Below are 12636 nucleotides of genomic sequence, written 5' to 3'. Positions count from 1 at the left end.
TTTATTTACAAAAACAGGTGGTGGGCCACGTTTGGCCCCAAGGCCATAGTTTGCTGACTCCTGCATCTAATTGAAAGCACATTATTTCAGGTCTGTCCGAACAACTGAACTTATATTCTAAGTTAATTAAATGCTACCGCGAAACTTGTTAAACCTGTTTTTCTTATCACCTGGTGGCTATCTTGCTTTTTCTTTTTCTCATGAATGTATAGAGAAAAAAAATTTCAGTTGTGTCACCTCCTGAGTAGAATGATATGGCCATCTTCTTTCTATAAAATTATTCATTGCATGGAAGATCAAAGTAGCTGTCTCTTCCTTCACTCAAAAGAATCATCATCTTCGCAGTCTTTAACAATTCATTTTTTTTCTTTTGGCAGAACTCAAGCATTATGTTTTTTCAGTATCAAAATCCCCTTTACAACCTTAACCCATTTTCTTTTATTTATTTTATAAATATTTTTAGGCACACATGTGTTGGGCACTGGGCTAATTCTCTTTATTTCACTTATTGCTCTGTAAAGTGAGAAGGTTAATTTACTTGGATGAAAATTTACTTCTTATGAATTTGAAAAGCTTTCTACTAAAACCATTAGCTCCGCTTTTGGAACTATTGCATCAATAGGCTTTCCATCTCGGTTCCTGTTTATAGTGCCTAGTTCTTTGAGCCTTTTTGGTTATAGCCAAGTTCACTGTAGTAACCTTAGAATCTAAGATTTTTATATGTATAACTAAGGCTTTCATTGTAAAACAGAAAGAAGTAACACTAATATATGACTTTATGAGAAAATGTGTGAGTCCTGTGTATGGGGTATTTCTACATTTAAAATTAAATTAACTGTGGCTGTGATGGAGTAACTTGCAACAGAACCGCCAAATAAGTAGGAAAGCTAGATTTGGGGGGAAAAACAAACAAAACAAATCTGCAAGAAGCCACAGAGATATGGAGGAAAGGAGGTTGTGAAGGATCAAGATCCCAGATAAAGGAAATATTACTGATTTGAGCCTGACAATTAAATCGGGATTTTCTCTTCTGGAGCATTTCCCAAATATTAAAGAGTGAGATGAGAGACTGAGAAGATGGGTGGAAGAACTGATATTATAGATAAAAGACAACGGAGCTTTCAGCAAGCTCATAAAACTGGGGAAACAATAGTTGAGTTTGGGTGTCTTATGGCTGCCATGACTCGAGGGGCCAAATCCCAGAGAAAAGAGATGCAAAGTACTGAGACCAATGCTCTGGTCCAGTTTCACCTCAAGGAATTTGTTGTTTCTTAAGCTGGATAAAGTGAGAGACTAAGAAAATGAGGAGAATATGGTTGAATATCCCAAAACAGCTTTTGATAGTTTTGTGATCCAAAGGAGATAAAATTGAATTTTGGGATCTACCAAGGGAAAGTGCCCTGGTAACTACTCCAGTCTCTCAGTTGAGGCTTCACTTTAGAGATGACGTCACCTCAGAGGTAGACCAAGCCATTTCTGCAACTCAGTCTTACAAAGGATGTACCCCCAACTTCAAGTCAGCTTAATCCCTTATTAAATTGGAACAATCTGCCTCAATCCTAGCTGCCTACAAAAGGATAAGGTAAATCTCCAGAAGAAGAGAACATCAGCCTCAGTTTTTCTTAGACAGTTTTTAAACTGTCTTTAACTGTCTTAAACAGCCTCAGTTTTTCTTAGACAGTTTTCTGCCATTCAAAATTAACAAGCATACCAAGAAACTGAACAAAAAGATAAAGTATTTAATATAAACAAACCCATAGATAACTCAGGTATTATAGTTATCAGGCATAGACTTTTAACTTGCTAATTATTATGGTCCAATAAATTGATGACAAGATGGAGAATTTTATTCAAAAGTTGATTCTATTTTTAAAAATCAAATGGATTTTCTAGTGCAGGTAAATATAATAACTGAAATTAAAATGTAATGAATAAGGTTAAGAAGTAAATTAGAGCTAAAAAATTTTAAGTGAGTTGGAATATAAGTCAGTAGAAAATATTTGGACTGACATATGGAAAGCAAAAAGGATGGCAAATGCAGAAAAGATATTAGGAGACATATTTCACATGGTAAAATATTTAACAGATACGAAATTAGAGCATGGAGGAGAAGAAACTGAGAACCTTTGAATAGATATTGGCTGAGAGTTTTTTATTTTTTATTTTTTTATTATTTATTTATTTATTTATTTATTAGTTTCAGGTGTACAAGACAAGGTAATACTTAGACGTTCATCATTTATATCCCTCACACTGTAAACCCCCCTCCCCCCATCCACTATCCCTCTGACCTCACACTGAACCATCACATTATATATATAAAATTATAGTTGGCATTCATTAGTGTTTAGCTTCTGGTGTACAATGCCATGATCAGGTATCCACAGTATCCCTGAGGTGGTCGGCTGAGAGTTTTTTAAATTGACAAGATGTAAAGCCACAAATTCAAGAAAGTCTATAAACTACATCCATGGAGAATACATTCAAAGAAAACAACACCTAGGCACTTGGATGTAAAGCTTCTGAAAAGCAAAGAAAATGAGAAAAATCTAAAAAGGAGCCAATGACAAAAGATGTATTGTTGTCAAAGGAGCAAGAGTAAATTGATTTCTCCACAGAAACAATGGAAATCAGAAGACAATAAAATGGTGTTTTAGAGTGTGTGGTGGGCAGCATGTGAAGAGATAACTATCAACCAAGAATTTTATATCTAGTGACAAAATATTTAAAAAGTGAAAAAGGGTCTATATCTTAATCTTGGTGGTTACAGGGGTTTACTTGTGCATACAATTGCATTAAGCTATATAATTAATTGAGATTTATATAATTTATTATATGTATATTACACCTCAATAAAAAGGTAAAATAAAAATAGCAAAATAAAGAAGTTTTCATACAAATACAAAGAAAATTCATCTTAGAAAAAAATACTGAAGGAAGTTCTTTAGGCAGAAATAAATACTTTTTGGAAATGCAGATAGGAATAAAGAGTACTTTAAAAGGTAAATATGTACATAAGACTAAATATTGACTGTATTATTATTAATAATAATTTGTGGAGCTTAAAGTGTACACATTTATATTTAAAATACCTGACAAAAATTGCAAAAAAAAAAGTTCTAGCATTACCTGGGAAATGGTAAAAGTACTAATTAATATTGAAGATAGTAGCTATAAATCCAAATATATTAGTAATTACATTAAATACTCAGTTAAATAATTAAATACTTAAACTAAAAGAAAATATTGACAAATGGGGGGCAGGAAACTCAACCATATGCTGCTTTCAAGATACAGAAGGAAAGTAAAGGATGAAAAATATATGCAAAAGAAAATAAAAATTAAAGAAAGAAAGAAAATGAAAATGAAAGAAAGAAATAAAAAGACAGGAATAAAGGGAAGAGGGAAAGGATGGTAGAAAGCAAGGAAGAAAGAAACAACAAAAGCAAAATAAAAAAAACATTTCTTCCCACTTTCTGGATTTCAAAAACCACACTCTGGAACAATAGCAGCTATTGAAGGGAAGTAGACTTCATATGAATTCAAAATTGAAAATTTAATGTTGTTTGAATATGTGCATTAATCTATTTTTAGAAAATTAGTACCACTAGCCATTAATTACAGTTTGACCATATGAATTAGGTGTACTGTATTGTACTTAAGAGCAGTACTCCATGAACATGAGTGGTTATAAGAGTTCTATCCCAGGATGCTGACTGGTGCAATGAAATCACTAATTGTGTGCTGTTAAGAAGGCATCTAATAGTATATTATGTAAGATGGCAACTGTATTAAAGAAAAATGGGGGGGCAAATATATATAGCTCTATATATAGATATATAGATATATTGACATGTAGATACAAACTGAAAGAAAGCTGCCTTAGTCATATTAATATCAGAAAAAAATAAACTTTTAGTCAAGAAGACTTACCACAGAAAAGGAGGATATTTCATAAGGATAAGGTCAGTCTTCTAGAATGATATAACAATTCTACATGTACGTGCATTATTAGCATAATTTCAAAACTTATGAAGCAAAACTTGACAGATGTACAAGGACAAATAGGTAAATCCATAATCGTAGCATGGGGGGGGGCCGTGGGGTGTGCTTTAAAATAATACCACTCTCAGGAACTGCCAGAACAGGCATATAAAAACAGAAATCAATAGGAAATAGAAAATCTGAACAACACAGTAAACCAATTTGACCTAATTGACATTAAGTAAAACACTTCAACAACAAGGATAATACATACATCATTTTCAAATGCACGTGAAACATTTACCAAAATTGACCATATGCAGGGCCATAAAACAAATCTCAATGAGTTCCAAAGAATTTGAATTATTCATTGTAATGTCTTTTGACCACAGCAGAGTTAAGCTAGAAAACATTTTTTAATAAAACTTATTCAAATGTTTGGAATTAAACAGTACCTTTCTATGTAAGTCATGAGTTAAAAAATAAACTCAGTTAAAATTAGAATACAATTTGAATTGAATAATAATAAAAACATGACATCAAAACTTATTGAAAAATTATTTTTCAATGAAAAATTATTTTCAATGTTGGCTCTTTGAAAAGCTTTACAAATATAATCAAGAAAAAACAAATTACCAAAATCTGAAATAAAAGGGAGCCATTACAGATCCAACAGACATTAAAAAGATAAGAATGTTATAAGTAACTTGATGCCAATAAATTTGAAATTTTAAGTAAAATGGCCAAGTCTTTAAAAAATACAATTTAGCGAACTGACAAAAGAGGAAATCAAAAATCTGAATAGTCCTATTTCTAATAAAGAAATTAATTTTCTAATTAGAAACCTTCCCACAAGGAAACCTCCAGGCCCAGGTGGCTTCACTGGTGAAATCTCTGATAACTTAAGGAAAAAAATTACAACAATCTTGCACAAACTCTCTCATATTTTAAAAAAATATATGTGCCACCATAGACTTGAGATGAAAAACTGACAGATCACATTATAAGGTAGGAAAATTCAATCTCTCTCATGAACGTAAATGCAAAAAAATCTTTAAAAAAAAAAAGGATTAGCAAATCAAATGCAGCAATATAGTAAAAGAATAATATATTGTTACCAAATCAGATTATTCTAGCATCAAAAAGGTAGTTAAATATTGAAAACCAATCAATGAATTCACTAATTTAACAGAATGAAGAAGAAAAATTTTATCATACCCATAAATAAAGAAAAAAATTTAACAAAGTTTCACATCAATTCAATATGAAATATATATTGAGGACTCGGTGGAAATTTCTTTAATCTGATATAGTATTTACAAAACAAAACAAAAACAAAAAATAAACACCGTTTACAATATTTAAAGCTTCTTCCCTGAGATTAGGAATGAGACACAGATGTCTGCTATTGCTATTTCTAGTCAATATGACCATGTCAGAAGTAGAGGACTAAAAGAAAGAGTTGGTAGCAAAATCTCTAGCATCACAAATGACATCATCATTCCCCATCCCTCCTTTATGCCTCCCAACATTATTCTATACATACTTCTATCACAGCACCTAAAACAGTTGATTACACTTATATTTATTTTCATGTCAGCTTCCATTAAGTGATCTATAAATTCCTTGAGAATAGGGATCTTATTGGCTCTGCTATAATCCCCAGAACCTGTTTAGTGCATCACACTTAGAAGACACTAGATGAATTTTGTTAAATTATAATAGTCCCCAAAGCTCCTTGTCTAAGTTACTATTGCTATGAAAGAAACTATTTCAAAATTTAGAGGACTAAATATTAACCATTTTATTATATCTCATGGATTCCGTGGGTGAAGATTTCCAGTAGGGCTTGGTCAGGTGACTTTTCTCCTCCCTAACTGCTTCAGCTGGTGGGAGGTGGGCTAGTCTAGAGAGTCTGAGACTGTTTCACTAACATGTCTGGGTCTCAGTGGGGATTGCTGGAAGACTAGGCTCATCTGCGATTGTCAACTAAAGTATCTAAGTGTGGCCTCCCCAGCAGAGAGATCTCATGGTAGTCAGACTCTTGTCAAGGTGGCTAGCTTCCTCTAGAAAGGAAGACCAGAGAAAGCCAGGTTGAAGATGTAGGGCTTTTGTTTGACTTAGCCTCAGAAATCACACCGCATCACTTCTGCTGCATTCCATTGGTTATCAGTGATTCATAAGGCGAGCACAGATTCAGTGAGAGAAATTAGCCTCTACCTCTAGCTGGGAGAAGGGGCAAAGACATAAGAAGGTCACTTTGTAAAACAGCATGTGGGATGGGAGATATTGTTATAGCCATCTTCAGAAATCTGCTACTCCCGTGTTGTCTCAAGTGGTTTCCCCAACAACTGGACAGGGTTTATGACATTCTGTCATTAAAAATATATTTAAATAAAATATTGATAATATGTGTTTAGAAAAGAAAAATGTTATAAGAAATCTTGGAATTAACTAAGCCATATCTTTAAAAAAAAAAAAAAAAGCAACAGTAGATAATATTTCCTCCTAAGAATTAGATTATAAAATCAGCACATCTTCACCATTGCCCCTTCTGTATTAGGAATTTGACCCAGCAAATTCCTAATGGAAACTGTGAAATGGAAGCTGTGAAAGCCTGGTTCTTTTTTTTTTTTCTCTTCAAAATCAAAGTCTCATGTTGTTGTACCTGATGTCTAGCTGCACGGGAACCAGGAATTTGAGTTTTGACTTCAGCATTGAGGAGGCTGGACTCATAACACAAGAATTTCCCCAATTGTAAAAAAGTTATTTGAAATCTGATGGGTACCCGTGATTATGAGTTCAAATATTCATTGTATAGAATCAATTTTTCTGCCACATATTTTGCAACTGCTTTGCCTAGTTCGTCTTTTCCTTTTGTTCTTATTCATTTTTTGTTTTGGTTTTTACATAGAGAAATATATATATTTCTTTTTCTAGTCGTATTTATTATTTCTTTCTCTAGTCACGTTTATTTATTATTTATTTGTAGTTTCTTACTTTAGATTATGTTTGAATTCCTAAATGATCTATCCGCAGAGAAAAAGTACCTCATCATGCCCATGGAAACATTCTGATCCATATTCTTCCACTGTTTTAATTCCAGTCTTTAGCACTGTACTAATATGCTGCTGTTGTTATTGTTCAGTATATGGAAACAGAACTATAAACTTAAATCTTTGCTTCGGCCTTCATTAAAATTAAATGAAAACATAGACCTTGAGGCACAATGGTATTTAATCAGAAGGCTTGGGAGGAAATGTTGACATAAGTACTTTGACAATTCAGAGCACTGAGCTAGTCATTATCTTACTCATGAGATACAGAAAATATTTACATTTCTGTGCCCTCCCAGAAGCACAAGGACCAAAGATTCTAGACAGGTGAGAAAAAAGGCAGTTTAACTGTAATATCTCCCATGTGCTTATGGGTACATAAAATACCTCTGAAAAAAAAATAAAAAACTAACAATAGAGGTTTTCCCTAAGGAGGGGAAGTGGGTGACTATGGAGCATGGGTGGAAAGACTCTTCACTCTTATATCATTATACTTTTTGATTTTTTTAAATCATGTGCTGCCTATATAATAAATGATGGATAAAAATTTAATTTAATTATATATTTTTAAAAACACTATGTCATCGAGAAGCATCTAGAAGTTTCTTCTGCTATTCAAGGTTTTAGAAAAATTCTTCCAGAACTGTTCAATTCAGACTTCATGCTTCATTTCACAGGAACGTAACCTCCAATTATAAAACAGGGGATGACTACAAAACCTTACAAATATTTTATTGTTCTTTTAACCTCTAGCATGTTTGTTAGGGGTTAAGAGAATTTGTTCTCTTAAATAGCTAAGCAACCGTCCAGCCTTGTGTTCAACCAACTTATCATTGTATAAATCAGGTGAGCCCTTTTCTTCACTAGAAAAGACCTGAGACCCTTAGTGTACATTTTCTCCTTAAAAAAATAAATTTGAAATGGTTATATTTCTCTCAGTAAATAAACAATTTGACATTTTAGTTTATATTTCAGCCTGCTATGAGTTTGATTAATTTAAATAATTCCTTAGAGAATTCCTTAGAGTGGTAATGCCACTCTAGTACTTGGCAGCCATTCTACCTCCTGGTATGAAAAATTCAATAAAAAATTCTATATGTAAGTAAGTAAACTGTTCTTTCAACTATATAAAAATTTGGATGTCTGTAAACAAAGGCTAAATTATAATAAGGAGATATAATAATAAATATTATATATAATAAACAATATTAATAACTATGTTATGCAAATGTATCCTGCACCAAACATCACACAAAGACCTTTACACATATCATTTTCTCATTTTCAAAACAGCATTAAGCAGGAATCGTTACCTTCTAGGTAAGAACAATGAGGTTGAGAGAGATTGTGTAACTGCCCCATGGTCATATAACTAGCAAGTGGCAGAGCTGGGATTCAAACCGGTGGCTGTCCAGAGACTGAGATCTCAACCAGTAACTGCTTCTGACCGGAAAACTAGCAGGTTAAAATGAAGCAATTGTGGGAAACATTTTGCTTTTTACAAAACAATTTTTTAAACATTAACATATTTTCGAGTTTAATATTCAAAAGGAAAGAAACATATTCTTCTGGGTTTTTGGTAAAACTATAAATACATATGAGAAGGCAGTAATAGGTCACCCTGCAGGCACTGTAATAGACTGCTACAACCTGGTTATGCTGGTAACTCACTGTCAGCATCAGCAGCTGGGGGGAGGCTTCTGAAGGCCTGGAGCCCAGTGAGGCCACAGCTGACATAGGAAGAGCAGAAAGAGGCCCAGAGCAGGAGACCACGTGGAGGCTGGCTGCTGCTTCTACACCTCTGAGAGACAGACCAGGGAAAGAAGAAATGAGATGGCACAGGAATCAAATCGCAAGCTTTCGGAGCATGACTCAGTGAGTCTTGCCTCTGTCCTCCCTTCCACTTCTCTCCAGGCCACCCGCATGCCCCAGGATCACTGCCCTTGAAGTGGGGGTGGCCACAACCCAGTAGCATCTGTCTGGCTGAGGCTGCTTCAGATGGGTTAGAGTGAGACGAGGAGGCCTGGAAGTCTGTCTGTACCTACAGCAAGGGTCTCTGGCCTTTAGATATTTTATCTTGTTTGTTTTACCTTTCATTCTTCCAGAGAGTACCTATTTTTTATTGTAAAAAATGTCAATCATACAACAAAGTGAAATAATTTTACATGGAAGACACACCCACCCACCTCCTATCATTAACATTTTGTCCCACTTGCTGATCACTCATCTATTCATTCTTCCGTTCACCCATGATTGAGTCTTGATTCTGGAAGTTTAGGATGGAGCAGAAGAGAGGGGCCATTCTCAGAGATGAGGCAACCGCCAGTTGGACCATCTTGTGATGCAATTTATCCTGCTTACTTGTTTGTCTTGGGGTCTTATCCCCTTCCCAGCTTCTCAACTCTATGTACTCTCAGCCGTTCTTCCTTCTCCACTCACCATTAACACTAGTTCTCAGCATCTTCATAAGATGTTGGCTCCATAAAAATCTTATACAAGGAAAGGGATTTTAATGATCAATAAAGTCCAACTCCTACAGATTAAATAAGCCTTTTCCTTGGGCATTTACATCCTCACAGGGATAAGTTCTGAATCATAATAATAATAACAGCTTTCATTTATATGAGGGCTTGGAGTTATGTAAGGGCTTTCACGTACAGTTTGGCTCTCAGAGAAAATGGTGACAACCATGAAACACAGTGGGGTAAACCAAGATAACGAGTTTATGGGTTTTGGCATCCCAGGTTCTGCTCATTGCCCCTGGGTGAGAAAACTGGTGACTCAGCATATCAGTAACCTATTCCAGACACAGTTGGGACGCATCTTTGCCTTAGGAATTAATAGCACAGGCCACTTACTAATCAAGGATGTTGCCCAACATCCCTAAATCTCCATTTTCTCTTCTGAGTAGAATGGGAATGTTGATATTAAGTACCTCAATGAATTACTATGAAAAATAAAAGTGGATAATTTATTGAGCCTTTTGCTAACCAATTTATTTCCCTTGTATTATTTAATCCTCTCACTATGCCCTGCTGGTAGATACTGTTATTTTCCCCATTGTAAAGATGAGAAAGAAAACCGAGGATGAAAGACGTTAAAAATAACTTTCCTAAAGGTGACATAGTTAAGTAAGAGTCAGTGCCAAGACTTGCGTCCAGTTTCATCTGGCTCCAGTGCCCACCTTTTAACCTCTGTCCCAGTGGTTTTCAGTGGAGGGCGATTTTGCCCCCAGGAATATCTTGCAATATCTGGAGATATTCATAGTTGTCATAAAGGCGTGGGTGTAGCATCTAGTGGGTGGAGACCAGGGGTGCTTCCAAATATCCTACAATGTACATGGTAGCCCTTCACAACAAAGAATTATCCACCCCAATTGCCAATAGTGCCAAGGTTGAGAAACTGTGTGCTCTGTGTATTCTTGCCAACTGGAGGAAAAACGAAAATCTAAAGATGAAGCATAGGTTTGGAAGCATTGATTGTTATTTTAGGATAAGCCACTGAGGAGGGGATCAGGCCCCCATCAGGACAAACATTCCAGCAGGGACACTGATGATGGGCCCACTCATCAGGCATCATTCCTGTGAATCAGGCACCATCCCTGTTGCCTGAGAAGCCTCAACTCTCATTTGGCAATAGTCAATGGATCCAAAGCCACATTCAGCTTATTTTTCTACAGTATCTTTTGTGCTAAATCCTCAACACCCTTGGCAAATTGTTTGAAGCATGGCATTCTCTCAGCTGCAGCCTTGTTCGATGCTCTGGGTGCTAGATAATTAGAGACAAACCAAGAATTCAGTAAGGAAGGAACGAGACAAGCCAGCCAAGGAGCCAAAGAAATTTCTGTTGTCACTTTCTTTCAGTGAGATTTCCCCCACAGCTGCTCCTTCCAAAGCCTCAGGAGGAAGTTTGTGGCTGAGGAAAGCAGAGCAGCCGCTGAGCCTCGGGTGGCCGCTGTGGTGCCCAGGCCCTCGTCTGCAGAGGCTTTTGTTCAATTATTGATTTCTGGGGAAGGAAGCTGGCCTGGCTAGTTGGGCTAGGATGGCTGCCACCATCCAGATGGAGCAAGAAAACCATAAGGAAGGGAGAAGAGGGGCCTAGTAAAGTCCACCTGTGTTTATCAATGTGAAAACATGTCCAGGAGAGGTGATTATGTGAAAAAGCAGTTTATAGAACAGCTCAAAGGAAGAAAGAGATCATTGTGTGTGTGTGTGTGTGTGTGTGTGTGTGTGTGTGTGTGTGTGTGACAGAGAGAGAGAGAGAGAGAGAGAGAGAGAGAGAGACAGAGAGACAGAGAGACAGAGAGAGAGAGACAGAGAGAAAGAGAAAGGGGGGGATTTGATAGATGTTCATTAAAAAAGTAAGTAGTGGTTATTTCTGAGTGACAGGATTTTGAACAATTTCTCTTTTCCTCAGGCTTTGTGGATTTCTTTACTAATAAGGAATTATTGTTTTTAGAACCCTAATGACCAGTGATATGTGTGGCAGAGGTGGGGAAAGGAAGAATGTATAGAAAAGGGTGAGTGGAGTAGCAGAAGCCAACCATCAGGCTTTCAGACACTACCTGAGTCTTAATTGCCCTTCAGGGGCTACGAGCCTAGGGTCTTCACCAAAGAGAAGCTAGTTAACATGCCCAGAGAACCTGCTGACCAGTTCTAAACATTGTTTATCAACACAAGAGGGGCCCTGGCTCCTGCCTCAACCCTCAGAGTGCAGAGGCTAGGAAGCCAGCTGTCTCCTCATAGGGGCTCTCCGGCTGACGTGCACGTTCCCTTAGGTGTCCGGTATAGCAGTGCATTCTAAACCAGGAATGCCTTCCTCATCAGAAACAAAGTTCTGATTGAAAAGTGTCCAGACCCTAATCCAGAGTCACAGGACCACACAACTGCAGGGTAGAAGCCACCCCAGAAGTCATTCCCGAGTCTAACTCCTGCCCCTCCTAATGCTTGAATTCCCTCTGTCATGTGGTTAATTATTCAGGACGAGTGCCACCCAAGTGCCAGGAAACCCCTAATTTAGGGTTTAGAGTATTAATGTCAAGAGGTTCTTCATTCTTCTGAGCTCAAATTGGACGCCCTGTAACCTCCACATTTTGGTCCAGACAAAACGATTTTACCCCTTTAAAAAAAATTGTTCTAAGGACTTCCATCATCTTCAAAGAAAGTTTAAACTTTTTCCCTGGGTGTACAAAATCCCTAAGACTTTGGGATATAAGTACCACAGGTCAGTGGGCTCTAACATAACAAGAAATGGGGAAAGAGGGGAACTTCATAGACCCAAAGAGCAGTAGTACAAGGGGGTGCTGGGACTAAGAACAGAAGTCTGTTTTCCCTTACATCTATACTTCCTTTTTCTCAGGTTCTCATGGCCACAGGGTAAGCAGGACTTGGCCCCCCACAGCTCCTGAGTGTCCTTCTTCCAGTTACAACAGTCCAGTCCCAGATCTGAAATCTCTTAATCCCAATTCCAACCTCCTAAAATATTACTACTATTGGCTCAGGTTGGATCCCGGGCAACCACCTGGGGTCAAGAAAAAGGGGGAAAATGTATACACACATAGCTCATGAGAGCATCTGCTTAGAAGAAGCACTTAAAG

This window comes from Rhinolophus hipposideros (genome assembly GCF_964194185.1).
Source record: "Rhinolophus hipposideros genome assembly, chromosome: 8".
Lineage (NCBI taxonomy): Eukaryota > Metazoa > Chordata > Mammalia > Chiroptera > Rhinolophidae > Rhinolophus > Rhinolophus hipposideros.
Note: the sequence above shows the minus strand (reverse complement) of the source record.